Raw genomic sequence first — 26,407 nt, forward strand, 5'->3', positions numbered from 1 at the left:
AACAGGGGGCATATACTGTTCACCGACAACTATTACACCAGCCCCCTGTTGACCAGATACCTCCTTGCCCACAACACTGGCGAATGTGGCACTGTGAAGGCCCACAGGAAGGAAATGCCAGTGTTCGGTATAGGTATATCCGTGGGCGAGTGCCAGATGCGCAAGTGTGACAATATGCTGTCAGTGCAGTGGAAGGACAGACGCGAGGTGAATATACTGACGACGACTCACACCGGTGCCATGTTGGACAGTGGGAAGGTCCATTTTCAGAAATGCAACCCCATGTATAACCCAGACTGTGTCATATACTATAACGTGAACATGCGCCTCGTCGATAAATGTGACATGATGCTTAGTGGTGTGGAGTGCGTGCACCGGTCTGTGAAGTGGACGAAAAAGTTTTTCTTCCACTTCATGGATGTTGCAGTGCTCAACTGCTGCAATATGTACTTAGTGAAGTCCGGCAGGAAACCGTCTATACGTACTTCAGTGCCGTACTTCGTACTGCTGGTAAAGTATGGCAAAGAGGGCTCCATAGTATCACGTGGGGTGCAAGCAACAATGCCACATGCAGCTCCAGACAGACTGCGGGGTAATGAGAACTTTGGGGTACACATGCTGGAGTATATGCCAGGCACAGCATCACGTGACAAGGGTAAACGTGCGTGCATAGTATGCAGGAATACTACACGCAGATCACAAAAGCGAAGATACATCGGCACCTGGTGCGTGGAGTGCAAGGTGCCACTCTGCCCCGTTGGCTGTTTCACAGCATATCACACACTTACGGAGTACTGAGTGTGTGTATATATTGTGTGATACTGTACAGTGTGTATATATAATGTAAATATAAATATATCAGCGTGATAAATTGGAAATAAGTGCAGGATAAGTGTACTTGTTTGTGATGCACGTAACACAGTGTCTACAGACAGTATGGATGTTCTACTGCCATAATATAGTGTACGTGTTCACCATACACTGGATCGGAACGTAAAATCTAATACATTGTATTTGGAACTGTGCGCAAAAAATGAGCAAAATTATATTCGCAGCAGCATGCACATCCCGCCCCGGGCGCTCCACCGTCCCCAGGAGCTTACGGCATGCGCACAGGGAATGATGAAGTCACGTGCCACTTTACGGACCCCATAGCAGCCAAAGTAAGTACAATTTCGACATTCCGTTGCTATACCCATATACTGGGAGGGGTTTTTGACACTTTTAGAACAAAAAAGAATTTTCTCCTGAGAATTTATTTCTTGCGCATTAGGGGGTCATATTTGTAGGCCGAGCGCAGTTAAGGGGTTAATGCCTCTAACCACTCCCTGTAGCTCTTGTCCTTCAGTTCTGGGAGCCATTTAGTTGCATGTCTTTGCACCTTTTCCAGTTGATGTGCTTCTTAAGATATGGGCACCATACAACCACCTCTTTTATACCGATCTGCCGGTAATAACGACCGGTTTGGGAGATCGGTATCTGTAGCCTCGTATACCATTCTGGTGGTCGATATTATCGACGGTTAGTATTAGGTTTGTTTTGGCATCGGCAGCCCCTCACATGGCGACCAGGCCACCGACCTCGATCATCCAGAGTGGTATATTAAATCTTTACTTTCTTTTAAAATGATTTAGTTCTATGAGGAAAATTCTAAATTATTATTAATAAAATATTTTAAAACAATTGTTATTAAGCAAAATTCTTTGTTTTCTTATTAAATACCTTTTATAGTATAGGCAATAGGTATTTTTTTTCCCATGGACCTAGAATGTACTTCGCCTGGCCATGTGACCGCATTGTTTACTGTGAACTCGTGCGGCTGAGAACAATGTCTCAGAATATTAGCCAGAGAAAATCAGATTCAGACAAAAATAGATAAATTCATGATTTCAACGATTCGTAAATGCACCCACTGGGAATTCAACAAGTCATGCAGCATCTGCTGGCAACGAGTGCCCTACAAGCCATGCTGCACCCCCCCCCCCCCCCGATGCTGAATTCCCATCAACAAGTTGTGCAGCCTCTGCCGGCAACGAATGCTCTGCAAGCTATGCTGCACCCGCTGATGCTGAATTCCCATCGACAATTCATGGAGCATCCACCAGCAACGAATGCTCTGCAAGCCATGTTGCACCCACCGATGCTGAATTCCCATCAAAAGTCGTGTAGCCTCCACTAACGATATAAAATATGATTGAAAAGCATATAAATTAGTGTAAAAAGTGTTGATAGAGTACAGTATTGTAAGTGTTAATGATTATTTAAGCCTTGACAAAAAGATACTGTACAGTGTAAATATACAGTAGAAATAATTTTCAATTGTGAATTAGAATTAGAACTCATGTGAATTAGTAGTAAGGCTAGCTGTTGTGTGAAGTGAATGCCTGAAACTAAGTGTACATACAGTATGTACCCTGTATACAGTACTGAACAATATAAAACAAGCGCTGCAGAGGATGACGTAATCTTCACAGCTTCGTAATCTTCAGCTTCATTACAAGTTAGTCAATTTACCAATTTTATTATAGTATTACAACATATAATTTTTTTTTCAACAAAAGCTACATATTAATTTCTGCAAATGTATATTATATCATTAGCAGAATAAAGGTGAGCTCAAAATATTTCGTCTTGGCTAGCTCTCAGTGACAAGGCTCGATCACCATTGTATAGCCTGGCCGCCACAGCCTGCGTCATAACATTAAAAATACATTACCTGCACTGTTCAGTGTAAAACAAAACACATCTCTAAAATTTTATTGAGAAAATATTAACAATCACTGATACATGAAATATTTTGCAATACAAAGGAATGAACCAATTTTTTCCCACCCATCTGGACTTGATCAGAGCGTGTTCACACATCATCCATGCAGCAGCCACCAGCTGGCTTAATCGTCGGCGTGGCACTAAATTGGAACGCAATTACACAATGAACTTTATTTAATTTTAGTTATACAGTATAAAATATATCTTACCTGAATGTTACTTGAAAAATTACCCGACCCAACTTAACTTCCGAAATAACGGAGCTCCGGAAATAACGACCAGGGTACAGCCCCATATAGGCCGTTAAATTGGGTGGATACTGCATTCCATTCCAGCTTTGGTCTAACAAAAGTTGTGAACAATTTCTTTAGTATCTTGCCATCCATGTATTTAAACGCAATTTTTAAGTTAGAAAGTGTAGCATAGGCTCCTCACACAATGTTCTTTATGTGGTCCTCAGGTGATAGTTTTCTATCTAGAACCACTCCTAGCTCTCTTTCTTTATCCAAATTCTTTATCGATTTCTCACATTTCATAGAGGTGTCTAGATATGAAGTGAAAAAAATGCTAAAGGAGCTAATTAAGAACAAAGCATTTGGCCCATATGGAGTTTCACCATGGGTCCTGAGAGAATGTGCACCTGAACTCAGCATTCCACTTCAACAGATTTTTCAGGCATCCCCGTGAACAGGAGTCCTAGCAGATGTGTGGAAAAAGGCTAACACAGAAGAAATGTTTGCACTACACGGTTGATATTCACTATGCTACCTATTTCAGACTCCCAGTTGATATTAGAGGCAGCAGCAGCACTCTACAGCAGTGGCAGCAGGGAAGATCCCATCAAATATAGACCTGTATCATTGACCAGTGTAATGGTCAAAATATGAGAAAAAATAATTGAAACTAAATGGGTAGAACCCTTGGAGAAAACTATATAAAACAGACAGACAGTACGGTTTTGGATCTGGAAAATCCTGTGTAACAAATTTACTCAGTTTCTAGGATCTAGCCACAGAGATTTTATAAGAAAGATATGGTGGGGTATTTTTATTTTGGCTCTCCTAATTGTTTTGGACAACATTGATGAGTATCTCCTTGAAACTGCTTTGGATATGACCCCTAACCTATACTGGTACTTCTTCTCATGGTAATGATTTTATTAACAGATTTAGGTATACCCTTAGTAAGCCATGGACTGTTTAACCTTTTAGTTGTGACTTGTTTAGTTAGCATTGGACAGTGGGTATTATAGATGCTACCACAAACAATATGGTGGAAGTGCTGATAATCAAAACAGGGATACTAAATGTAGTTATTGTCCTTGTATATAAGTCACCAGAGGCAAATCATCAGCAGTTTAAAAACAAACTAATGAAAATAGAACACTGCTTAGAAAATCTCTCAAATCCAGCCCCAAACATCATCCTGCTTCAGGACTTCAACCTATTGCACCTGAAATGGAAGACCCTAACTAATACAGTTTTATCAGAGAGAATTCCTGGAAGTAGCCTAAATGAACAGTCACATGCAAATGACCTGCTACGAATGTGCGACTGGTTTGCCTTAAATCAGCAAATAGTTGAATCAACTAGGAAGAACACGCTGGACCTCATTTTCACTAATAATGATGAATTGATCAGGAACATAATGATTACAAATACCTGTTACTCAGATCACAACTTAATTGAAGTTTTGACAAGCTTGGGGAATAGACCTTCAAACTCAGTCTCGATTTCCAGTGGAAGAGATTTCAGCAAATTCAATTTCAATAATACACAGATAAACTGGGAGCAAATGAACCAAGACTTCACAGAAATAAGCTGGGAAGAACAGCTAGAAAATGCAAACCTGAACCAGTGCCTGAAAAAATAAGCTCAGTAGCACTAGAAATATGCTCAAACCGCATATCCCTAAGAAGAAAACAGGAAGAGATGCAGATTGGAACGGGAACGTCGTTCCCTCTATAGGCAAAGAAAACAAATCGCAGAACAACTTGAGAGTCGCACCCTATCTCATGAACGGCGAAGAAGGTTAGGTAGAGAAATAGAAGCAATTGAACTAAAGCTACAAGAATCATACAAAACCCAGGAGAGGCAAAGAGAGCAAAAGGCTATCAGTGAAATAGAGGGAAATACAAAATATTTTTTCTCCTATGCAAAATCAAGATAAAAAACTGCATCTAGCATCGGGCCCCTGCGAAAGAGATATGGAACTTTCACAGATGACAACAAAGAAATGAGCGAAATACTGAGGAAGCAGTATGCGAGCCACTAAACACACTAAAGATTGATAACTGTTATGATCTCAGCCTGCAGGAGAAATGAGTCCCCTTGAGAGTCATTCTACCAGACTTGACCTAAGAGGTTAAAGAGATATAGACCTGGATATTTATATAGTAGACATTCGATTGAATTTGACAAACGGTTTGCAAGTATGGCAGTGAATAAGGATATAAATAAATGACTGGTCATGAGATGTGGAGAATTTGCTGGGGGTGTGAGGCTCGCTTATAAGGACGTTGACCTCACTTGAGCACCAGAAATTGTGAGGGGAAGTTGAGCTCCATTGGGTTCCAGTTAGAGAAGAACCCCCTAGTTTATATACCTTCAAGAGAAAGGAAGCGTGCAGACGTTTCAGCTGTGGAATTAATCTGGAAACGTGTGGTCACGTGTCCTGGATGGCAGGAAGAGTTGTGAAGCCGTCCAGAAACATTTTCGTGGGCAACCGTGTGTGCGCCCTGGTCAGGCATCATCAAGTGAGCGCCCTCGCAAGAGACATTTTTGTGGTAGGCACAGTTTTAATCAGTTAACAGTGATTGCCTGTAGTTGGTTGTGTGCCCAGCGGCCGTAGCCAGTATTTATTGATGTTAGGCAAATTTTATTGAAGCAGAAAGTTCAAAACAGAGAGTAAAGACAGAGGAACGTCCTGGAGGCCGGAGCGACGTCCGTCCCCTCCACGCACTCATGGGTGACTGAGAGAGCTTAGCTCCTGGCAGAGTAGCTGCCTCGTGGCGGCAGGCGGAGGAACTGCTCAGCAGGCGAGGCGGAGGATGGATTCGCCCGAACAAATGTGACCATGGTGTTATTGCATATAAAATGCGTTCATAAGGAATTACCGGAAAAATAGGCAGATGGATCTACAATTTCGTGACTAACAGAACCCAGTGTGTAATAGTCAACAAAATAAAATCCTGTCTTGCTTCAGTACTCTTTTCTCATCTTCATATCGGACATCGAGAAGGACGCAATCTATAGTACCATATCATCCTTTGCAGATGACACTAGGATTTTTATGAGAGTAGACAACGTAGAGGACACAGCAAACCTGCAGATATAAATCAGGTCTTTCTAGGGGCTACAGAAAATAATATGGTGTTTAACGAAAATAAGTTCCAGCTTATGCGCCACGGAAAAAATTAAAATCTAAAAACGGAAACAATGTACAAAACACAAGTCAAATCATAACATAGAACAAAAAAGCAATGTAAAGGATTTGGATTTACTCATGTCGGAAGACCTTACCTTTAAAGAACACAATAAAAAAGCCGTCACAATTGCAATAAATATGATAAGTTGGATAAAAAGAACCGTTCACACTAGAGATGCTATACCAATGATGATACTCTTCAACACGCTAGTGCTCTCTAGAGAGGAATACTTCTGCACAATGACAGCACCTTTCAAAGCTGGAGAAATTGCTGACCTGGAGAGCGCGCAGAGATCCTTTACTGCTAGAATCCACTCAGTAAAACATCTAAACTATTGGGACCGACTAAAGAGCCTAAAACTGTACTCCCTTGAGCGCAGGCGGGAGAGGTACATAATAATTTACAAGTGGAAAATATTAGAGGGGCTGGTCCCAAACCTGCACACAGAAATAACATCACATGAGACCAGAAGACATGGCAGGATGTGCAGAATACCCCCGTTGGAAAGCAGAGGTGCAACAGGTATTCTGAGAGAGAACTCTCAACATCAGAGGCCCGAGACTGTTCAACACGCTTCCGCTACACATAAGGGGCATAACTGGCCGACCCCCTCACAGTGTTCAAGAGAGAACTGGATAAGCACCTCCAAAGGATACCTGATCAACTAGGCTGTGACTCATACGTCAGGCTGCGAGCAGCCGCGTCCAACAGCCTGGTTGATCAGTCCGGCAACCAGGAGGCCCTGTCGACGACCGGCCGCGGGGACGCTAAGCCTCGGAAGCACCTCAAGGTAACCTCAAGGTGAGGTACTACATTCCTTTGTTTTGCTTAGAATATTTTTTAAATAGCTTATATTTTGAATCCACATCGAAAACCCCTTTTACGTCACCTATCGCTGGGTTCACGTATAGCTCCAAGACCGGCCCACACCCCATACCCAAGACTTTCCAATCTATTTGGCCTAAAAAAATTCTTAGGCTATTGAAATCAGCTTTTCGAAAATCAGGCACTTTAACAGAATTTTCTCCTACAGATCTATTCCATTCAATGCTAAATCTGATTTCTTTATGATCACTGTTCCCTAGCTCACTCCCTATTTCGATGTCCTTAATTTGTGTTTCCCTGTTAGTTAACACTAAATCAAAAATATTATTTTCGTGCGTTGGTTCCTTAATGTGTTGCGTAAAAAAACAATCGTCAATTAATTCTAGAAAATCTTCTGCTTCATTATTCCCTATTTTGTTCAACCAGTTTATTCCACTAAAATTAAAGTCACCCATGACATAAATACTGTTAGATCTAGATGCTTTAGATATTTCGTCCCATAGATGCTTTGCTTCCATTCTGTCTAAATTTGGTGGCCTATATATAACTCCTATTATAATATTATTTGCTTTTTGTTTAATTATATCCAAATAGTTTCTGTGTGCGGCTCAGTTTTGATTTCCTCTGTTAGGGACATTTCCATATATGTTAGGGACATTTCAAATTATCCCTAACATATATGGCTACTCTCCTTCCTCGTCTAATATATCTGTCTGTGTGAAGTAGTTTAAATCCATTTGTTTGATATTCAGTTAATAGTTCTCTATTTTCTACATTCATCCACATTTCGATAAGTGCAATAATATTTATTTTTTCTGTGCAAACAAGAGCATTTAATTCATTTATTTTATTTCTTAGACTTCTACTGTTAATGTAATATACCCTAAGTGAATTGTTATTTTGAGGCCCTTCTCTTTCCCTGATCATTTTGCTAATTCTTTTCTCCCACGAACACATACTTTTATTACCTTCTTCCTCCAAATCAATTCCTATACCACTATCTACTAACAGTTTAAACCCAAACAAACGCCTCTAACCACTGGTTCCAACGAGTTCGCAACAGCAACAACCCCAGCCCTCGATAGATGCACCCCATCCCGAGCATACATTTCATTTCTTCCATAGAAGTGTTCCCAGTTGTCTATGAAAGATATTGCATTTGATTTGCAATATCTTTCCAGCCGGCAATTGACACCAAGTGCCCTCACTATCTATTCATTTCCCACTCCCTTTCTTGGAAGAATGCCACATATGATCGGGATTCCTCCCTTGCTCCTAAATAATTCTATAGCTGTCTTGAATCTCTGTATTTGTTCCTCACTCCTAACTCGTCCAACATCATTTCCCCCTGCACTAATACATATAATGGGTTTGTTCCCCTTTCCCGTCATAATATCATTCATGTTTCCAACATATTGATAATGGGAATAAATATTCCAGACCAGAAAACAGACTTGCACAGGGAAGATGAAGATTGCCTGACGTCATTGTCCATTAGCGATGTCTGCAAGGGTCACCGTGGTAACGAAATTCGGGTATGCCAGGAGGCGATCATTTAATCCCAATAGAAAAGTTTACTGGGACAAATCGCGACTGTCGCTGATTTAAATAAAAACACATATGCCAAATCGCAACCGTTGAAAAAAGCAAAACAGTCGGGACTTGGCATATGGAGTTAAATAAGCTGTCGCAAGAAAACGGACTAGGACGAGAGCTAAGCTTCACTGGGGTATCAAAATACACCTATCCCAAATCATGTCCACCACCAAATGTAACTAAAAACACATATGCCAAATTGCGACCGCTGAAAAATGCAAAACGGTCGGGATTTGGCATAAATCCTACTACTCCTGAGCAGGGAGCAACCTCATGGGCCAAGGGGGAGGATAACCAAATGGAACCTAGGCATACTAATGGGAAGCTAGGCAGCTCTCCACCAGGCAGGAAAAACTAAAAAGAATGAAAAGAACCCTGAAAGTGTGCCATTACAGCAAGTGGCCAGAGAGAGGCACGGCCGCCACTGTCATGCGAGCTGTGCAGTACCGTGTGCACCAACCAGCAACAAACACTCCCTACCCAGGGCCAAACAAAAGGAACAAGATCCAGTTGACCGCCAGAGCAAGGCAGAAAAAAAGCGCCCGCTACCCCTACGAGAGTGAGACCCGAAAGCTGCATGGAAGAGAACCGTGAAAACCAAGGAAAGTACTTACAGGCTGCCCAGGGAAGAGAACACGTGGAAGATACTGGAGGGTCAGGTCCCAAATCTACACAGTAAAATAACAACTTACTGGGTGAACGACATGGAAGAAAATGCAAAATAGAACCAGTGAAGAGCAGAGGTGCCATTGGCACAATCAGAGGACACTGTAAAACATCAGAGGTGCACGGTTGTTCAACATCCTCCCAGCGAGTATAAGAAATATTGTGGGAACAACCATGGACATCTTTAAGATAAAACTATATAATTTGCTTCAAGGAGTGCCAGACCAACCGTGCTAGGGTGGATATGTGGGTCTGCGGGCCGCTCCAAGCAACAGCCTAGTGGACCAAACTCTCACAAGTCCAGCCTGGCCTCGGGCCGGTCTTGGGGAGTAGAAGAACTCCCAGAACTCCATCAAGCAGGTAACCATCAGCGCATACAGCCCTAGTACTTGAAACGTCTGGCCAACACTCCAACACACAGCAGGCATCACCGCTAGGGTTAAAATCCTGACAAAATCCAGACAGGCAATCGAGACCAGAGTAGACGTCCGCCCCAGTCAACAAATTGGGGGCAGACGGCTCTGTGTAGGCAAGCGGTGCATCAGGTTGATGATGATTTGCGTGTTTCCTTGTTTTTCTTAGGGGGAGTTTTAAACCTCTGTTTTGGTCTCCGGTTGCAATATTCTACAAGTTGGGGGTCTGTTTTGGGGCGCCTATTTTTCTGGGTGCCTAACCTCTGTCGATGGCAGACATGAATATACTCTCAAAGAGTGAAGTTTTCATAGGCAATTGCTCCCTCCGCCTCTCTGTGGGAACCAGTTTCTGGCTCGTGGTTCCCGGTAAGCATGAAAACTCCATATGACTGAAGCCCCAGACTAGTATCTATCAGTCTCAGGAGACCATGGAGTTGCACTCTTGTTGTCATTCTGGAATAGTTTCTCCAGGGTGCAAAACTAGGGTAAACTGATACAGAGGAGAAGCTGTAACCCAAGTAGCAGGTTCTCCCTTTCCACGGCGCTGAAAGTCTCCAATGGAAAGGCAAACGCCAATACGATTGGTTCCAGCGCCGTCGCAGGAACTGTGAGCTCCGGAGAGCTCACAGTTGAAGTTGGTGAAAGAAGGTACAGGGACTCCTAACCCGGAGATCGCCGTGGTCGGGGCCGGAGAAGAACCACCCCATCAAGGGCCAGAACGACCCCAGCCTCCTGAAGCAGAGCTTGGGGCCGCACGACCCCTAGGAATTGGACGCCCCATTCCCACACCTAAGGGTTCCAGACAGAGATCGTCACAGCCCTCTTTCACCCGAGGCCGGCAGCCTTCAAGACCATGCAAGTGATAAATATTAATTAAATATATTATTATTATAATAATAATATAATTAGCCCCAGACTAATATGGCTAATATCGGTCCTATAGCTCCAGGGAGCCTGCTTGATATCTGCTTGATAGGGGTTCTGGGAGTTCTTCTACTCCCCAAGCCCGGCCCGAGGCCAGGCTCGACTTGTGAGAGTTTGGTCCACCAGGCTTTTGCTTGGAGCGGCCCGCAGGGCCCCATACCCACCACAGCCCGGCTGATCCGGAACTTCTCTTAGAAAACAGTCCAGTTTTCTCTTGAAGATGTCCACGGTTGTTCCGGCAATATTTCTTATGGTCGCTGGGAGGACGTTGAACAACTGCGGACCTCTGATGTTTATACAGTGCTCTCTGATTGTGCCTATGGCACCTCTGCTCTTCACTGGTTCAATCTTGCATTTTCTTCCATATCGTTCACTCCAGTACGTTGTTATTTTACTGTGTAGATTCGGGACCTGGCCCTCCAGTATTTTCCATGTGTATCAGGGAGGGAGCCGACGGGCTCCCTCAGAAAAGGTATCAAACAGGGTCAGTATACTCTCTAAAATCAGATATTATGTTCCCCATTCTGCTCTCCTTTCATTATGCTACACGCTAATCTATCCCTATCTTACATACGGTATCTGTGCATGGGTTCAAAAACTGCAAACTACCTCAAGCCTATCATCACTTATCAAAAATCTGCTATCAGAACTGTAACAAACTCGTGTTAAGACAACACACAGCCCTTCTGTTTAAGTCCCTTAACATGCTAAACATGCACTCACTCCCCACATTCTCATGTGCTATTTACATGTATAAAACTTTGTTCCTAAATGCTAATCTTAATCTGAAATTTTTCCTTGATAGCTGTAACAGAACCCATGAGCACCACACCAGAAATAAATGTCACTTTGATATCTCCAGAGTCAAACTAAATCTGGGCAAACACTCCATGCAAATAAGGACCCAGTCTATGGAACTCTCTCCCAAATAAATTAAAAATTGTCCAACCTATGCCTTATTCTAACGTATAACCAAAAAGTACCTAATTTGATCTTCATAGTTTTCTACCATGTGCTTCAAACTCGCATTGTATTTACCTAAGTTTAGTTACAGGATGAGAGCTACGCTCGTGGTGTCCCGTCTTCCCAGCACTCTTTGTCATATAACGCTTTGAAACTACTGACGGTCTTGGCCTCCACCACCTTCTCACCTAACTTGTTCCAACCGTTACCACTGTTTGCGAAAGTGAATTTTCTTATATTCTTCGGCATCTGTGTTTAGCTAGTATAAATCAATGACCTCTTGTTTTTAAAGTTCCAGGTCTCAGGAAATCTTCCCTATCGATTTTATCAATTCCTGTTACTATTTTGTATGTAGTGATCATATCACCTCTTTTTCTTCTGTCTTCTAGTTTTGGCATATTTAATGCCTCTAACCTCTCCTCGTAGCTCTTGCCCATCATTTCTGGGACCCACTTAGTAGCATGTCTTTGCACCTTTTCCAGTTTGTTGATGTGCTTCTTAAGATATGGGCACCCACACAACCGCTGTATATTCTAGCTTTGGCCTAACAAAAGTCGTTAACAATTTATTTAGTATATCACCATCCATGTATTTAAAAGCAATTCTGAAGTTAAAAGTGTAGCATAGGCTCCTCGCACAATATTCTTTATGTGGTCCTCAGGTGATAGTTTTCTATCTAGAACCACCCCTAGATCTCTTTCTTTATCAGAATTCTTTAAAGCTTTCTCACGTAATATATAGGTTGTGTGGATGGGGTTGTACAATGGTACCTCTGTTTTCGTAGTTAATCCGTTCCCAGAGAAGGTACGAAAACCAAAAATTATGAAAACAATAACAAATTTTCCCATAAAAAATAATGTAAATTTAAATAATCCATGCCACACCCCCAAAAATATTAACTTAAAAATACTTTTTATGCAGAATACTACTCATATTTTCATATACAAAACAATCAGGTATATATATTTAAACCATAAATGAAATAAGTGAACATTTAACTGCACTTTTCCTTTACTGGGGACTCTTGTTAGCGCATGGGAGACGTGAAGCGGGAGGGAGGAGCGGTGTTGGTGTATGGGGTGGGGGAGGAGGGAAGAGGGGGAGGGGATGGAGGAGGTGGAGAGACCATCCCCTTTTGCTTGCCTTAAGCGCATTCATATCTGCATCACTGGTTTCAGAATTCTTTTCACACATTTCACTGCCTCTGTTATGTGGCAGCCAGTCAGAACAAGTCAGTTACAGTAACAACATGTCAGTCAAGTAGTCAGTTAAGACCAGTCTCAGGCAGTCATAACCAAAGGCAGTCAAGCATTCACAATTGTAGTATTAACTGGTTAGGCATATACGGTCAGTCACATATTAACCGTCAATCAATCATTCACAGTCAATCAGGCATTCACAGTCAATCAAGCATTCACAGTCAATTAGCCATTCACAGTCAACTCAGAATCGGGGGGGGGGGGGAAATGTTGGGGGTTATACAATGTAACTTTGGTTATTTCAATCAACCTGATACAAGCTTACCGTCGACCAGAGACGCCAACCACTCCCTGACAGAACAAACAGCCGACCTCAGCAGCCACACTCTGCTACCGTCGGTCGACCAGCAATGGACAATGGAGTGTTTGCAATTATTTGGGAGATAACCCTGGTAAGTGTCTGGTTCTGGTAGAGGAGTTCAGCATCACCTTTATTCAGGGGTACGGCTCACACTGCGTATTTGTCATGAGTACATACAGACTCTCGAGCCGCCATGACTCCCCGCACTCTCTTTACTGTAGGATGATCTCTCAATCCCCTTAGTTAGTTATAGTCCACTGTCACCCAAGTTATTGCCGTGTCTCTCTCTCTCTCTCTCTAGCCAGGAAACCTCACCGGGACAAGACCAAAAGTCAGCTAACAAATATTACATTTAATACATAAGAACATACACAATATACATACGGGAATAGTTATAAAACAATGCAATCTCCGAGGCTGCTACCTACTGATAACACTTCAATATCGCCTTATCTTTACTTCCAATAACAATAAATCTTTACTTTTACCTCCAATATCGCTCCCTTTACTGCAATACATGGCACATAAAATATTCACATATTTCCTACTCTTCGTAAAGTATCAATCTCTCACCTTGCACTGCGCCTTTCATGCCAAAACGCAATCACGCACTCCCTTAAACATCAACACGTCCATAAGATCCTCTGTTCCATTACTCAAAGTCCCCAAGTACAATCATCAATCTGGGTCCTCATAATATCACACAAGGTACTCTCTCAGTTCCTCCAGTCAGCTGCACATGAAGTCCTCCTTGAATGTCAGTGAAGCTCCTTCACCGGCTTCACACAAGATACGTGTAGCTCCCTACACTACTTGAAGTTTCACTGTGTCACTCGAGTTCCACTCCTCAACTCGAAGTCCAATACCACCTTGCAGTTGAGCTTATACTCCTCCTCCGGTACGAAGTTCACTAACTTCTCCCACATAAAACTTTTCAGTTCTCGCCACACAAACGTTGACTTTTTCCCCACACAAACGTTGCAGTTCTCCCACACAAACGTTGCAGTTCTCCCACGCAAACGTTGCAGTTCTCCCACACAAACGTTGCCGTTCTCCCCACACAAACGTTGCAGTTCTCCCACACAAACGTTGCAGTTCTCCCACACAAACGTTGCCGTTCTCCCACACAAACGTTGCAGTTCTCCCACACAAACGTTGCAGTTCTCCCACACAAACGTTGCAGTTCTCCCACACAAACGTTGCAGTTCTCCCACACAAACCGCAAAATTCGTAGCTCGAGGGCGTTCAACTGCGGCCCTCCAAGATGGCGTCCTCTAAGACATCCAACAAAGTGTTTCTTTAAGACTGCCTCACAGCTCCTCTGCTCCTGACTTGAGTACACTAAGTCACCCAACTGGGCGACTTCAGGCTCAGGCTTCACACAGAAACGCCTGCTTGCTTCCTTCCTCTTGAAGAAGCCACACCATCAGAGTTCCACAAAGGCACGACCAACACTCACTCCCAGGTCTCCTCTTAATTATCTAAACCACAGGGAAATGGTGTACAACTCCCCAACAGCTTCCTCACACTTACAATCAAGTAGCCTTCACTTCACCCCTGACACAGGGAACTATATTATTCCTCCTTCAGGAGAATCAACGAAGTACTGCCATCTCTGACGACTGCTGTGACTCAAGTGAGGTCATGACGTCCGGCTAGTATCACTTCACGTCACCAAAGTATTGACATCTCATTTCATGTCACGTATTTAAATGCTCGTCCTCTGCTAGTATTCATAAATCATTCAAAGACGTTTATTAAATATTCAATATATACATCTTTCCTCTGACCTCTCAATCAGGTCTGGAAGGCAGAATAACTCTTCCAAGGGTAGACTCGTTCCACCCAGGCTACGTGGGGTCATAACATCTAGCATTCACAGTCAATCAGGCACTCACAGTAGCAACCAGTCAGTGAAAAATAAAAGTTTAATGACAGGCACTCAGGAAGTCTGCCTCAGCTGGTAAAAAAGAAGACCAACGTATTAATAAAAACATGAATACCGTCCATTTGGCTGGGAGGAATACAGCTGGAAGAGTCCGGTGTTGGGGATGAGGGGGTGGAGGGTGTAGGAGTGGGCGGGGGGGGGGGGGGCGATAGAGGTAGTGGGGAGGGTATGGGATGGGGGGATAGAGGTAGATGGGAGGGTGACTAGCTCTGCCAACCATCTCACTACTGCCTGCCAGCACACTGACACCTGCCAGTCCACTAGGCTGCTGCCAGCCTATCCACCTACTTTGCCGCCCGCCCCTCTGTTATCCGTCCATCCAGTCCCCACACCATCCATCCACCAAGTCCCCTCAACTTCCATCCATCCAGTCCCCACCATCTATCCTGTTGTCCTCCCAAATACAATAATGAGGCGGGATGGTCACTGGGCGGGAGACCTTGGTAAACTGTGCGCGCCTCATCCCGGCCCCTCGTCCCGGCCCCTCGTCCCGGCCCCTCGTCCCGGCCCCTCGTCCCGGCCCCTCATCCCGGCCCCTCGTCCAGGCCCCTCATCCCGGCCCCTCGTCCCGGCCCCTCGTCCCGCCTCGTCCCGGCCCCTCGTCCCGGCCCCTCATCCCGGCCCCTCGTCCCGGCCCCTCGCCCCTCGTCCCGCCTCGTCCCGGCCCCTCGTCCCGGCCCCTCGTCCCGGCCCCTCGTCCCGGCCCCTCATCCCGGCCCCTCGTCCCGGCCCCTCGTCCCGGCCCCTCGTCCCGGCCCCTCGTCCCGGCCCCTCGTCCCGCACAACATAACCACGTGCTTGGTGGACCTGGACGAGTATAAACGAATTCTGAACAACGAGCACCGAGACAAACAACGAGCACCGAGACAAACAACGAGCACCGAGACAAACAACGAGCACCGAGACTAACAACGAGCACCGAGACAAACACCGAGACTAACAACGAGCACCGAGACAAACAACGAGTACCGAGACTAACAACGAGTACTAAACATTACGAGAAGCGAGGCTGCACTGTATCATGTACTACCCACTTCCCCAATATTTGTACTTGAGACTTCAGATTCAGATTCAGATTCAGATGTTTATTCAGGTAAGGTATATACATTCAAGTGATGTTACATTAAAGGATTGATATATAGATAGAGCTAGTACATACAATGCCTAAAGCCACTATTACGCAATGCGTTTCGGGCAAGAAAAACATTAATATCTAGAACTTAATACTAATTGAGCATAAAGAATAAAAGGTGTTGAGAACAAATACAAATAAAGATAAAAAAAAGGGGGAACATGACTGAAAAAGCAGCAGAAATACAATAGGTTGACAAACAGTGTTGATAAAAAAAAAAAAAGAAAATAACAGACATGGGTTGACAATAGAGGAGTGAGGTAGATTACAGGGAATTTATTAGGTAGTGTTTAGTTTTTATCTTAAACTGGTTGAGAGAGGTACAGTCTTTAACATGGTTGGGAAGGTCATTCCACATTCTGGGCCCCTTGATTTGCAGAGCATTTCTAGTTTGATTAAGACGTACTCTAGGAATATCAAAACTGTATTTATTTCTGGTGTGGTGCTCATGGGTTCTGTTACAACCTTCTATGAAGCTTTTAAGATCAGGATTGGCATTATAGTTTAGCGTTTTATATATGTATAATACACATGAGAGAATGTGCAGTGACTTAATATCTAACATGTTAAGAGATTTGAGTAGGGGTACCGAGTGATGTCTGGGGCCAGAGTTGGATATTGTTCTAACTTATATATCATTGTCTTAATTACACTGTTGTACCAGTGTAATCACTGCTCTCAATTTATATTGTAGTTATATGTTGATGTTCAGTTTTGTTGCAGTGTACCTTATCATCCCACCTGGTGTGTTACATCAAGGACCTGCACCAAACACTATGCGTGCTACTGGATTTCCGAGAATGTAAAGATACCAATCTTATGTAATCTCACATACCCATTGTACCTTCTTGTGAATAAATTATTATTATTATTATTATTATTATTGTTATTATTATTGTTATTATTATTATTATTATTATTATTATTGTTATTATTATTGTTATTATTATTGTTATTATTATTGTTGTTATTATTGTTATTATTGTTATTATTGTTATTATTGTTATTATTGTTATTGTTATTATTGTTATTATTGTTATTATTGTTATTATTATTGTTATTATTATTGTTATTATTGTTATTATTGTTATTATTATTATTATTATTGTTATTATTATTGTTATTATTATTATTATTATTATTATTATTATTATTGTTATTATTATTGTTATTATTATTGTTATTATTATTGTTATTATTATTATTATTATTGTTATTATTATTGTTATTATTATTGTTATTATTGTTATTATTATTGTTATTATTATTAGTATTGTTATTATTATTGTTATTATTATTGTAGTTATTATTGTTATTATTGTTATTATTGTTATTATTATTGTTATTATTGTTATTATTGTTATTATTGTTATTATTGTTATTATTGTTATTATTATTGTTATTATTGTTATTATTGTTATTATTGTTATTATTATTGTTATTATTGTTATTATTGTTATTATTGTTATTATTGTTATTATTGTTATTATTATTGTTATTATTGTTATTATTATTGTTATTATTATTATTATTATTATTGTTATTATTATTGTTATTATTATTGTTATTATTGTTGTTATTATTGTTGTTATTATTGTTATTATTATTGTTATTATTGTTATTATTATTGTTATTATTATTGTTATTATTATTGTTATTATTATTGTTATTATTATTGTTATTATTATTATTATTGTTATTATTATGTTATTATTATTGTTATTATTATTGTTATTATTATTATTATTGTTATTGTTATTATTATTATTATTATTGTTATTATTATTTATCACTAACGGTGGCGCATCAATATTGATAATATGGCAAAGGTTGGAAGTTTCCGATGTCTTCTGTTTGTGTCAGGATAAAGATAAAAATTAACAAATGTGTGGAAACAGACTCAGGATGGCAAAGATGAGGAGTTGTGTTGATGATGGTAGAGAAGTGTTGCTGCTCTATGAAAAGTGTGTAGTGTTGTCAGGAGACCGAGTTTGTGAGTCTACGTATGTTTGGAGTTAGTCGCCATTCAGAGAGGTTAGGGTAGGGTAAGTTACGGTACATTAAGTAACATGTGTATAAGGTTAGGTCTGGTTGGGGTAGGTTAGTTGAAGATTGGTTGTTATATTGTAATAACAATATGATTAATACACTCACAATCACTGGTTATTGACATCACCATGACACACACACACTGGTAGTACAGTAAGAATAAAATTGTCCTCACCATCATTAATGGGCAGAAGTTGTGTTTGCTATCGTCCTTGGTAGCCGAGCAGAGACTGGAAGCAGTATTACCTATTGGGGGAAAATAAAACAAATTTAAGGTTTCTATGACTAAATTTCTCCCACCAAAACATAGTACATGTTTAGAAAAATTAAAAACGAAATTTTAGGTATTGTACTTTGAGCGGAAGTTGAGAGTGTGAGCAAGTTTAAGAAGAGCTGGTAGGAGTAAGGAGGGTGGGCAGGAGTATGGAGGGTGGGCAGGAGTAAGGAGGGTGGGCAGGAGTAAGGAGGGTGGGCTGGAGTAAGGAGGATGGGCAGGAGTAAGGAGGGTGGGCAGGAGTAAGGAGGGTGGGCTGGAGTAAGGAGGGTGGGCAGGAGTAAGGAGGGTGGGCAGGAGTAAGGAGGGTGGGCAGGAGTAAGGAGGGTGGGCAGGAGTAAGGAGGGTGGGCAGGAGTAAGGAGGGTGGCCAGGAGTAAGGAGGGTGGGCAGGAGTAAGGAGGGTGGGCTGGAGTAAGGAGGGTGGGCAGGAGTAAGGAGGAGGATAGGCAGGAGTAAGGAGGGTGGGCAGGAGTACGGAGGGGGGGCAGGAGTAAGAAGGGTGGGCAGGAGTAAGGAGGGTGGGCAGGAGTAAGGAGGGTGGGCAGGAGTACGGAGGGTGGGCAGGAGTAAGGAGGGTGGGCAGGAGTAAGGAGGGTGGGCTGGAGTAAGGAGGGTGGGCAGGAGTAAGGAGGGTGGGCAGGAGTAAGAAGTGTGGGCAGGAGTAAGGAGGGTGGGCAGGAGTAAGGAGGGTGGGCAGGAATAAGGAGGGTGGGCAGGAGTAAGGAGGGTGGGCTGGAGTAAGGAGGGTGGGCAGGAGTAAGGAGGGTGGGCAGGAGTAAGGAGGGTCGGCAGGAATAAGGAGGATGGGCAGGAGTAAGGAGGGTGGGCAGGAGTAAGGAGGGTGGGCAGGAGTAAGGAGGGTGGGCAGGAGTAAGGAGGGTGGGCAGGAATAAGGAGGGTGGGCAGGAGTAAGGAGGGTGGCAGGAGTAAGGAGGGTGGGCTAGAGTAAGGAGGGTGGGCAGGAGTAAGGAGGAGGATAGGCAGGAGTAAGGAGGGTGGGCAGGAGTAAGGAGGGTGGGGCGGAAGTAAGGAGGGTGGGCAGGAGTAAGGAGGGTGGGCAGGAGTAAGGAGGATGGGCAGGAGTAAGGAGGGTGGGCAGGAGTAAGGAGGGTGGGCAGGAGTAAGGAGGGTGGGCAGGAGTAAGGAGGGTGGGCAGGAGTAAGGAGGGTGGGCAGGAGTAAGGAGGGGTGGGCAGGAGTAAGGAGGGTGGCAGGAGTAAGGAGGGTAGGCAGGAGTACGGAGGGTGGGCAGGAGTACGGAGGGTGGGCAGGAGTAAGGAGGGTGGGCAGGAGTAAGGAGGGGTGGGCAGGAGTAAGGAGGGGTGGGCAGGAGTAAGGAGGGTGGGCAGGAGTAAGGAGGGTGGGCAGGAGTAAGGAGGGTGGGCAGGAGTACGGAGGGTGGGCAGGAGTAAGGAGGGTGGGCAGGAGTAAGGAGGGTGGGCAGGAGTAAGGAGGGTAGGCAGGAGTACGGAGGGTGGGCAGGAGTAAGAAGGGTGGGCAGGAGTAAGAAGGGTGGGCAGGAGTAAGGAGGATGGGCAGGAGTAAGGAGGGTGGGCAGGAGTAAGGAGGGTGGGCAGGAGTAAGGAGGGTGGGCTGGAGTAAGGAAGGCAAGGAGGGCAAGGAGGGACCCTGTCTAGCAGAGAGGGATGGAAGGAGGGAGTCAAGCAGGGAGGCTGGTAGGGGGGAGGGGTGGGTAGGCAGGCAGGGAGGCTGGGTAGGGGGGAGGGGTGGGTAGGCAAGCAGGGAGGCTGGTAGGGGGGAGGGGTGGGTAGGCAAGCAGGGAGGCTGGAGTGGGTGTAATAGGAGTGGGTGTGATGAGTGTCCACCCACCTGCAAACCTGCTCCTCCACCCATCTGCCAACCATCAAACCCTTCTTCCTGCCATCCATTCATCCAGCCCACTTTCCTGCCAGCCATCCAGCCCACCTGGTCACCCACCCATCTGCCCGCCCACTTGCCCTGCCCACCTTCCTGCCAGGCAGCTACCCACCCAGCTCACCCACCCACCCAGCACCACACACTAATTATAGTGTGTGTGGAAAATCAAATCACGTTGGCTGTGATACATAAAGATTGTGAATGTTAATTTTTTTCTTCCCCGGTAAAACTCGGCTAATACGGATGTCGGGCTTAACTGGATAGGGGTCCTTCCCATATAGTCTGGATAATCGAGTTCATACAGTATATATAATATATTTTCCAGAATATATGACCTCTATCAAGCATATTCAGGTCATTTTTACATATTATTTAGTACTAATAACTAACCTTGCTTACAACTATTCTAATACTTCATTTCAAGTCCAAAACAAGGCATACATACACTTATATTATTAAACCTCTTGTCTGGAAATACTTTATATAAATCAGCCAAGCCTACTCAGGCCACACTCACTGAATGAAAGGTTTCTGATCTTTCCATATGAAAACACTCATAATAATGCCAGATTATTTTAACCATTGAGAACCCACGTAATAGTGTGCAAGAGGCAGAGGTGTAATTAACGGAGGGAAGCGCGATCACAAGTTAGGTATCCAGTGTCAGTTATGTCTTATAAGACATTCAGGTATTCATAATTAAATATCTTATGAGAAAATATATATGATTCTGTAATGAGAAAATGTGGCTAACTCTACAGTAGACGGAAAAAACACCACAATTTACATAATGAAATCACAAATTTAAATATAATAAACCTAACAAAAAAGGTATAGAGAAGACTCTTGTAATGTGATTCATTGACCACTTGGAAATTCAAATGCATTTTACCTTCAAATAATACAATGACATTCGTTAGCTTGAATTTTCCTGGAGTGATTCTCATACATATTCATTCATTTATACACACACACACACACACACACACACACACACACACACACACACACACACACACACACACACACACACACACACACACACACACACACACACACACACACACACACACACACACATACATACACACACTCACACACACACATACACATACATACACACACTCACACACACACATACATACATATTAAGGGGCCTCGTAGCCTGGTGGATAGCGCGCAGGACTCGTAATTCTGTGGCGCGGGTTCGATTCCCGCACGAGGTAGAAACAAATGGGCAAAGTTTCTTTCACCCTGAATGCTCCTGTTACCTAGGAGTAAATAAGTACCTGGGAGTTAGTCAGCTGTCACGAGCTGCTCCCTGGGGTGTTTGTGTGTGTGTGGTGTGGAGAAAAAAATAGTAGTTAGTAAACACTTGATTGACAGTTGAGAGGCGGGCCGAAAGAGCAAAGATCAACCCCCGCAAACACAACTAGGTGAATACAACTATGTGAATACACGCACACACCCTCTCTCTCTCCCCCTCTCCCTCCCTCCCTCTCTCCCTCCCTCTCTCTCTCCCTCTCTCCCTCTCTCCCTCTCTCTTTGTCCAACCACTTGGGCTGGACGGTACAGCGACGGTCTTGCTTTATGCAGGTCGGCGTTCAATCCCCGACCATCCAAGTGGTTGGGCATTATTCCCTCCCCCGTTCCATCCCAAATCCTTATCCGGACCCCTTCCCAGCACTATATAGTCGTAATAGCTTGGTGCTTTCCCCCCTGATAATTCCCTTCTCTCTCTCTCTCTCTCTCTCTCTCTCTCTCTCTCTCTCTCTCTCTCTCTCTCTCTCTCTCTCTCTCTCTCTCTCTCTCTCTCTCTCTCTCTCTCTCTCTCTCTCTCTCTTTCTCTCTCTCCATATAATTTCAAACATTTTCTTCATATCAGAAAGTTGGATATGCCAAATCTTTTAATTCTTAAACATCAATATATTTAGCATTTAAAAATGTAATTTGATGGTGTAAATGTGTATTTATGAGTGTATAAACATCTATATAAATGTATAATGAAAAAAAATGAGTGACAAAAGCACACAAAGAATAAACTAGAAAACAGAATGTAGCAACTCTTTGACCAATGGAAATGTTAGAAACATTTTCTACCATTCATTCATAATTGACATCATTTACATAACATAATTTACATAGTAGTAGGCATCCATTAGTCTCAGGAGACTATTGAGTTGCGCTCTGGTTGTCGGTCTGGAGTGGCCTCTCCAGGGAGCAAAGCCTGGGTAGGTCGATATGGAGAAGCTGTTACCCAAGCAGCGGGTTCCCTCTCTCCACTCTCTCTCTGAAAGTCCCCTCTTTCTCTGAAAGTCTTCAATAGAAAGACAGAAGCAAATACGATTGGTTCCAGCGCTGTTGCAGGTACTGTCAGAACAAGGATGAAGGCAACGACGAACTGCCCGAGGGAGAGCTCAAGCTCCGGAGTTAATCTCGAGGTTGGTAAAAGAAGGCACAGGGACTCCAGACCCGGAGACCGCCGTGGTCGGGGCCGGAGAAGAACCACCCCAGCAAGGGCAGGAACGACCCCAGCCTCCTGAAGCAGAGCCTGGGGCTGCACGACCCTTGGGAGGTGGACGTCCCAGCCCCGCACCTACGGGTTCCAGACAGAGATCGTCACAGCCCACTTTCACCCGAGGCCCGCTTCCTTCATGACCCAGCAGAAGGAGCAGTAATAATTATTAATTACAGCAATTATTATTATAATAATAATATAATTAACGACAGCCACTTGGTTTGTAAACTTAAGTTATCTAAAAGTTCCAGTTTCCGGATTGGGTTAGTGAGTCATGCTACAGGAACTAAGTTCGGGCGGCGGAGGCGGTCCACCAAGCTGCGTGGCGCCGGCCTCCGTGCACCGTGTCCGCTCCTAATGTACACGTTGTGTCAGTGAAGGCTGACTGGTCGGTGCTGGGGTGGGAGCAGTAAGTGAGAGAGTGGGAGTATTAGTGAGAGAAGGAGGGAGGGAGAGATGCTAGGAGGTGGGCAGGGAGGCAGGCAGGGAGAGACTGGGAGGTAGGCAGGGAAAGACTGGGAGGGAGGCAGGCAGGTAGGGAGGCAGGTAGGGGGTGGAAGGAGGGAGGGAGGCAGGGAGGCAGGCAGGCAGCGAGGCAGGTAGCGAGGGAGGCAGGGAGGCAGACAGGCAGGGGAGAGGGGGTGAAGGAGGGAGGGAGGGAGAGATGCTAGGAGGTGGGCAGGGAGGCAGGCAGACAGGGAGGGGGGTGAAGGAGGGAGGGAGGTAGGGAGGCAGGGAGGCAGGTAAGGAGGAAGGGAGGTAGGGAGGCAGGCAGGCAGGTAAGGAGGGGGGGTGAAGGAGGGAGGGAGGTAGGGAGGCAGGCAGGCAGGGAAGCAGGTAGGGGGGTGAAGGAGGGAGGGAGGTAGGGAGGCAGGGAGGCAGGTAGGGGGGGGGGGAAGGAGGGAGGGAGGAGGGAGGCAGGCAGGCAGGCAGGCAGGCAGGCAGGCAGCGAGGCAGACAGGGAGGCAGGCAGGCAGGGAGGGAGGCAGGCAGGGGGGAGGGGGTGAAGGAGGGAGAGAGGTAGGGAGGCAGGGAGGCAGGCAGGCAGGGAGGGAGGCAGGCAGGGGGGAGGGGGTGAAGGAGGGAGGGAGGGTGGGAAGTTTATTAAACAAATCCATTTTTACTAATGAATTACAGACAGTTGAACTACGTGACCTTGAAGCAGAGGGAGTGAGTATGGGATGTAGGGGGAGGGGGGGGGGGGGTGTCGGTGGTGGTGGGTGTGTCGGTGGTGGGGGAGGGGGGGGGTGTCGGTGGTGGTGGGTGTGTCGGTGGTGGGGCAGGGCCGGCTCTCTCCGATAAGCCTATCACACTCGACCCCTTACCCAGATTTGTTTCTTAAATTCTACATGTACATCATCATATATATTTTCCGTTACAGATCATGTTTAGTAATATTATTAGAATAATATAAAGTTATATAAATACTTATTTCATGAAGCCGGTCGGCCGAGCGGACAGCACGCTGGACACGTGATCCTGTGGTCCTGGGTTCGATCTCGGGCACCGGCGAGAAACAATGGGCAAAGTTTCTTTCATCCTATGCCCCTGTTACCTAGCAGTAAAATAGGTACCTGGGAGTTAGTCAGCTGTCACGGGCTGCTTCTTGGGGGTGGAGGCCTGGTCGAGGACCGGACCGCGAGGACACTAAAGCCCCGAAATCATCTCAAGATAACCTCTCAAGATGATTGTTTTTTTGTATTAGATGGAAATTCTGCAAGCTATCTCTGGCTTGCAGTCTACTGAGCCTCCGACCAGAACGGTCTCCTGGAAAGGGGGGGGGGAGGTGCAACCGTGAGGGAGTGGGGGGAGAGCAACAGTGAGGGTGTGTAACAATGCCATCGGCCTACGTCCACACCTCAACAATTCCATAGGCCTATTTCCACCCCCCAACAATTGCATGTTGAGGTGTAAGACAATGGTGGAGCAGAAAGTACTCCAGTACTTACGAAGGATGATGAGAGTGCGAGGAACAAGGTGGTCAGGTGGAGCCAGTGACTCCTTCCTTCAACAGTTTTGTCTCTCCCTCGTGGTATATCCTCAATGTCTTCAGTGGTGTGGCCTCACCACACACTTACACTGCCACAAGTGTCCTGAGAGTACTGTGGGAGGGACAATTTGGCGGGTATTGTGGACACAGGTGACCGTCTCTAAGACAGTGAGGAGCATCAGTGTTATCTTCTTCATGATGGTAGCTGCAGTTCTTATCAGAGTTGTTATCTTGTTGTTGGTGATTAAGTGGCGACATTGTTATCAGTTGAGGAGTGGCAGTGTTATCTCACGGGTCGTCGTCTACACCTCGTGTAGCAGCTTGCTTTTGTTGTGATGACGTCACTCGCTCGCTTGCCCGCCATCTTGCTCCGGACATTTTCTTTGGTTACTGATCTTTGCCGAAACTGACATTTTAATTGTCTTTATTTTTATACACAGGAGTTTGTTTATTTATTTATATATATACAAGAAGGTACAATAGGTTTATGAGAGTACATAACATTGATGTTTTTACATTCTTGTAAAGCCACTAACACGCATAGCGTCTCAGGCAGGTCCTTAATCTAACAGATAATTTTAAGTAGGTAAATTGTAGCTAAATTGAGAAAAGTTAACGCGTACATTGTAAGGAAATTTGAAGAATATTAGTAGGTACATTTTAGTAAAATTTGAAGATTATTTCTAGGTACATTGTAGCATAATTTGAGGATTATTGTTAGGTACATTGTAGTAAAATTTGCGTTCAATATAACAACCATGATAAGATGATGACAAGATACAACGGTGAAGTTATATGGCTTAGACACATATTTTGGGGCAGCACAAGATACAACGGTGAATTTATATGGCTTAGACACATATTTTGGGGCAGCACAAGATACAACGGTGAAGTTATATGGCTTAGACACATATTTTGGGGCAGCACAAGATACAACGGTGAAGTTATATGGCTTAGACACATATTTTGGGGCAGCACAAGATACAATGCGAGTGTGAAGCACTAGGTAGAAAACTATGAAGATGAAATTAGGTACTTTTTGGTGGTACTTTTGACTAAGCGGTAGAATGGACAGCTTTTTAATTCATTAGGGAGTGAGTTCATAGACTATGTCCCTTTATTTGTGTAGAGTGTTTATACAGAGTTAGTTTGACTCTGGAGATATCAAAGAGATATTTATTTCTGGTGTGGTGATAGTGAGTTCTATAACATCTGTTAAAGAAAAGTTTCAGATCAGAGTTTGCATTTAAGAACAAGATTTTTTTACATGTTTTAGTTTAGTTCATTTATTATGCACCCAATACCCATCCTGTGGGCATTAGTGGAGAGTGTTACATAATGGGTTAAAATAATGGGCTCAGGAAATGAACCCCACAATTCATTTAGTTAAGCAAGTTACAATCTTGATGAGTTAGTTTCAAAATTCAATGCACATCGTCACATCAACAATGGGCTCGAGACCGACCACAATTAC

The 26,407-nt window shown here is 44.1% G+C and overlaps 1 long non-coding RNA gene across 1 annotated transcript; it reads right to left on the bottom strand.

Moving 5' to 3' along the window:
• Nucleotides 1-2,772: 2,772 nt before the first annotated feature.
• Nucleotides 2,773-25,108, bottom strand: LOC138352839 (uncharacterized). The gene is made up of 3 exons (XR_011222912.1): nucleotides 24,893-25,108; nucleotides 18,448-18,518; nucleotides 2,773-2,909 (listed from the first exon to the last, which is right to left on the bottom strand). It is a non-coding gene; the product is annotated as an uncharacterized lncRNA (long non-coding RNA).
• Nucleotides 25,109-26,407: the final 1,299 nt, after the last annotated feature.

Source organism: Procambarus clarkii, chromosome 55 (assembly GCF_040958095.1).
Source record: "Procambarus clarkii isolate CNS0578487 chromosome 55, FALCON_Pclarkii_2.0, whole genome shotgun sequence".
Taxonomy (NCBI): Eukaryota; Metazoa; Arthropoda; class Malacostraca; order Decapoda; family Cambaridae; genus Procambarus; species Procambarus clarkii.